We start from the raw sequence: 5871 nt of genomic DNA, 5'->3' as shown, positions 1-5871 counted from the left end.
TGTATGCAGAAAAACTATGAGACACTGATGAAAGAAATTGATGATGACACAAATAGATGGAGAGATATACAATGTTCTTGGATTGGAAGACTCAACATTGTGAAAATTACTATACTACCCAAAGCAATCTACAGATTCAATGCAATCCCTATCAAACTACCAATGGCATTTTTCACCAGACTAGAACAAAAAATTTCACCATTTGTATGGAAACACAAAAGACTCCGAACAGCCAAAGCAATCTTGAGAAAGAAAAAAGGAGCTGGAGGAATCAGGCTCCTTGACTTCAGACCACACTACAAAGCTACAGTAATCAAGACAGTATGGTACTGGCACAAAAGCAGAAATGTAGATCAATGGAACAGGATAGAAAGCCCAGAGATAAACCCACGCACATACGGTCACCTTATTTTGGATAAAGGAGGCAAGAATATACAATAGAGAAAAGACAGCCTCTTCAATAAGTGGTGCTGGGAAAACTGGACAGCTGCATGTAAAAGAATGAAATAAGAACACTCCCTAACGCCACACACAAAAATAAACTCAAAATGGATTAAAGACATAAATGTAAGGCCAGACACTATCAAACTCTTAGAGGAAAACATACGTACGACACTCTATGACCTAAATCACAGCAAGATCCTTTTTGACCCACCTCCTACAGAAATGGAAATAAAAACAAATGGGACCTAATGAAACTTCAAAGCTTTTGCACAGCAAAGGAAACCATAAACAAGACAAAAAGACAACCCTCAGAATGGGAGAAAATATTTGCAAATGAAGCAACTGACAAAGGATTAATCTCCAAAATTTACAAGCAACTCATGCAGCTCAATATCAAAGAAAAAACCCAATCCAAAAATGGGCAGAAGACCTAAATAGATATTTCTGCAAAGAAAATATACAGATTGCCGACAAACACATGAAAGGATGCTCAACATCCCTAATCATTATAGAAATGCAAATCAAAACTACAATGAGGTATCACCTCATAACGGCCATCATCAAAAAATCTACAAACAATAAGTGCTGGAGAGGGTGTGGAGAAAAGGGAACCCTCTTGCACTGTTGGTGGGAATGTAAATTGATACAGTACTATGGAGAACAGTATGGAAGTTCCTTAAAAAGCTAAAAACAGATCTACCATATGACCCAGCAATCCCACTACTGGGCATATACCCTGAGAAAACCATAATTCAAGAAGAGTCATATACCAGTGTTCATTGCAGCTCTATTTACAGTAGCCAGGACATGGAAGCAACCGAAGTGTCCATCGACAGATGAATGGATAAAGAAGATGTGGCAAATATATACAATGGAATATTACTCAGCCATAAAAAGAAATGAAATTGAGTTATCTGTAGTGAGGTGGATGGACCTAGAGTCTGTCATACAGTGTGAAGTAAGTCAGAAAGAGAAAAACAAATACCACATGCTAACACATATATATGGAATCTAAAAAAAAGGTTCTGAAGTACCTAGGGGCAGCACAGGAATAAAGATGCAGACATAGAGAATGGACTTGAGGATACGGGGAATGGGAAGGGTTGACTGGGACAAAGTGAGAGAGTGGCATGTACACTACCAAATGTAAAATAGCTAGTGGGAAGCAGCCGCATGGCACAGGGAGATTAGCTTGGTGCTTTGTGTCCACCTAGAGGGGTGGATAGGGAGGGTGGGAGGGAGACACAAGAGGGAAGAGATATGGGGATATACATAGGAGATTATTCCTATGTATATGTATAGCTGATTCACTTTGTTATAAAGCAGAAACTAACACACCATTGTAAAGCAATTATACTCCAATAAAGACGTTAAAAAAAGAAAAACACAGTATGGTACTGGCACAGAAAAAGACACATAGATCAATGGGACAGCATAGAGATCCCAGGAATAAACCTACATACCTATGTTCAATTAATCTGCAACAAAGGAGGCAAGAATATACAATGGAGAAAAGACAATGTCTTCAATAAGTGGTGCTGGGAAAACTGAACAGCTACATGTAAAAGAATGAAATTAGAACATTTTCTCACACCATATACAAAAATAAGCTCAACATGGGTTAAAGTCCTAAATGTAAGACCTGAAACCATAAAGCTCCTAGAAGAAATCATAGATAGACACTCTGACATAAATCATAGCAATTTTTTTTTTGGATGTGTCTCATAAGGCAAAGGAAACAAAAGCAAAAATAAACAAATGGGACCTAATTAAACTTAAAAGCTTTGGCACAATAAAGGAAACGATCAACAAAATGAAAGGACAACATACTGAATGGGAGAAAATATTTGCAAATCATATATCAGATATGGGATTAATATCCAAAATATATTAAGTCGTCATACAACTCAGTAGCAAAAAAAAAAAAATTATTTTAAAATGGGCAGAGGCTCTGAAGAGACATTTTTACAGAGACATACAGATGGCCGACAGGCACATGAAAGGATACTCAACATCATTAATAATCAGAGAAATGCAAACCAAAACCACAATAAGGTATCACCTCACACCTGTCAGAATGGCTATCATCAAAAAGTCTACAAATAACAAATGTTGGTAAGGACGTTGAGAAAAGGGAACCCTTGTACATTGTTGGTGGGAATGTAAATTGATGCAGCCGCTATGGAAAACAGTATGGAGGTTTCCCAAAAAACTGAAAATAGAAATGCCATAGGATCCTGTAATTCCACTCCTGAGTATATATCCGAGGAGAATGAAAACACTAATTTGAAAAGACACACGCACCCCAATGTTCATAGGAGCATTATTTACAATAGCCAAGCAACCTAAGTGTTCATCAACAGACGAACGCATAAAAAAGGTATGGTGTGTATATATACGATGGAATATTACTCATCCATAAAATATAATGAAATTCTTCAATTTGTAATAAAGTGGATGGACCTATAGAGTATTATGCTTAGTGAAATAAGTCAGAGAAATACAAATACTGTATGTTATCACATGTGGAATCTAAAAAATAAAACAAATGTATATAACAAAAGAAACAGACCCACAGATATAGAGAACAAATTAGTGGTTACCAGTGGGGAGAGGGAAGGCAGGAGGAGCAAGGTAATGGCAGAGGATTAACTGGTACAAACTACTACTATGTATAAAATAAGCTACAAGGACATATTGTACAGCACAGGGAAATATAGCCATTATTTTATAACTTTAAATGGAGTATAATTAATCTATAAAAATATTGAATCAATATGTTGTACACCTGAAACCAATATTATAAATAAACTACAATTAAAAATAAAGTGAATTAACATTTCACATTTCTAAATAATTTAATTTGCTCTCTATATTATTTATGAGAACTTACTTTATACTCTGCAAAATAATCAATTATGACTCCACTGGAATACTATGGTTTATGAACACATTTTTCTATGCATTTAAACACAACTACACTATTTTTATAAGAGTGTTAATTCAAATAAACCTCAAATTGCAAAACAAATATATATGCCTCAATTTTTTAAATTAATAATAAATTTTTAAAAAATCATAGATGACAGGGCCCCTCCCTCTGACCTATTAGTGACAACTCTCCAGGAAAAAGAGGGGAAGAAGCTGCAGTATCCCACTGCTCCCCTCCCTGTGCCCAGAAACACCTCTTTAGTTATCTTCCACACTCTGCAGGTCTAGGACCTCAGGTGAAGGGCCAGTAGCTCACTAGAAACATTAGGAAGCCAAATGGACTGATGCCCAAGTGGACCACTACTGCTTCTGCCACAAGGTCACTGTGGGGCCAGCAGCTTTTCTGGGTGCTGCATCTGCCTCCCTCACACTCCTGCCAGGTTTATGTTAACCTGGAAGGACTTGAGCGGACTTCAGTTTAGCTCAGAGAACTGTGCTAGATCTTGATTTCTAAATGTCATTAAAGGAACTAAATGTCATAAAAGGAACAGAGATCCTGGGAAAATAGCTAGTTCTAGGGCTGGGGCAGAGAAAATACAAGTCTGGAGCACCTTATAGTACCATAAGTTTAAGCAAGTGCTCAAAAACCAAAATGAACTATGTCAAAGGGACACAGGAACCAACCTGAAAGCACCCACTGGCCAAGGCCGTGACAATTTCAGCAATAAAATAAATAACAATATAGTACGGAATTATGACCCAAAGTATAAAATAAATACACATACTGATATAAGTGATTGAAAAATAAATGAGGTAGAAGAGACACACCTTCCTTACAGAAGCACTCCAAGTGATATATGTAGAGCCCTTCTGCACTACCCAGAAAGGGATCCATATGGCATTGTCCTCCGTTCCTGTAACAAAGGGGAATTTTCATGATGTCCACAGTTCTTGATGTCCTGCAAATGAAAAAGGAGGATGTCCTCAAATTACTTGCAGCGGGAACCCACTTAGGTGGGACCAACCTTGAGTTCCAAGTGGAACATTTCATCTACCAAAGGAAAACTGATGGCATCTATATCATAAATCTAAAGAGGACTCAGGAGAAGCTTCCACTGGCAGTTCATGCCATTGTTGCCATGAAAAACCTGGTTGATGTCAGTGTCATTCTCCAGGGACACTGGCCAGCAGCCTCTGCTGAAGTTTGCTGCTGCCACTGGAACGACTCCTGTTGCTTGGTGCTTCACTCCTGGAATCTTCCCTAATCAGATCCAGACAGCCTTCCAGAAGCCTCGTTCTTCTGGTGGATATCACCCCAGGGCTGACAAACAGCCTCTATGTTAACCTGTCTACCATCAAGAGTCTCCCTTTTTGCTATGTGGACACTGTCATCCCCTGCAGTGACAAGGAAGCTCACTCAGTGGGTCTGATGTGGTGGAGGCTGGTCCAGGAAGTTCTGTGCAGGCTTCTATGAACACCCATGAGAGATCATGTGTGATTCTACTTATACAGAGATCCTGAAAGGACTGAAAAGGAAGAGCAGGGTATGCTAAAAAGGCTGTGACTGTGGAGGATTTCCAAGCGAATGAACTGCTTCAGCTTCTGACTTTACTGCTGCTCAACCTGAGGTTACAGGCTGGCCTGAAGGCAAGCAAGTGCCCTTTGTGCCTATCTGCAGAACACTGGAGTGCTCAGCCTGCCACTGAAGGCTGGCCTGCAGCTCCCACTGCTCAGGACACTGAATGGGTGGGAAAAACCACTGGGTGGTCTTAAGCTGTTCTTCCACAGGCTGTTAAACAGAAAATAGAGATAAGGTTGCCAGAAAATAATCAGTTTTGAAATAAATAAATGAATAAAAATATATGTAGATACTATCCCTTCCAGAAGGTAGAGTTAGAGGTTCTTCCACCCTTTGAGAGGAGATTAAACTTAGTGACTTGTTCCCAGTGAACAGAATAGGGAAAGGAAAAACACATTCCCCAAGTGATGAAGGTTCACATCCCCAGTGATGTCATGTGCGTAATGTGTGTCGCCTGATACGTATGATGAAAAGGGCACTTCACCTCTGTGGTGTATTTCCCCCAAACCCATAACGTCAGTCTAACCATGAGAAAACAGACAAATCAAGTTTGGGGGACATTTCTGCAGGAAACTTTGCCAGTACCCCTCAAGACTGTCATGAAAAGGGAAGGCTGAAAAATTGTCACAGACTAGGGGAGACATGTAAACCAAATGCAGTATGGTATCCTGGTCTGGACCAGAACAGAAAGAGGACATTAATGGAAAAACTGGTGAAATCCAAATAAAGTCTGAAGTTTAATTAACAGTAATAAACCAATGCAGTTTCTTAGTTTTAACAAATGTATCATGGAAATGCAAAATGTAAACGATGGGGGGAAATTGGGTGAGGGATATACGGAACTCTGTACTACCTTTGCCACTTTCTGTAAATCTAAAATTATTTCAAAATAAAAAGTTTATTCTTTAAAAAGTATA

General features: G+C 38.9%; 1 pseudogene; it reads left to right on the top strand.

The window, feature by feature from the left end:
- The first annotated feature begins 4287 nt into the window (after positions 1–4287).
- Positions 4288–5148, top strand: LOC115859583 (small ribosomal subunit protein uS2 pseudogene; annotated as a pseudogene).
- Positions 5149–5871: the final 723 nt, after the last annotated feature.

This window comes from Globicephala melas, chromosome 1, assembly GCF_963455315.2.
Source record: "Globicephala melas chromosome 1, mGloMel1.2, whole genome shotgun sequence".
NCBI classification, from domain to species: Eukaryota; Metazoa; Chordata; class Mammalia; order Artiodactyla; family Delphinidae; genus Globicephala; species Globicephala melas.
Note: the sequence above shows the minus strand (reverse complement) of the source record. Positions and strands in the feature narration are given on the sequence as shown.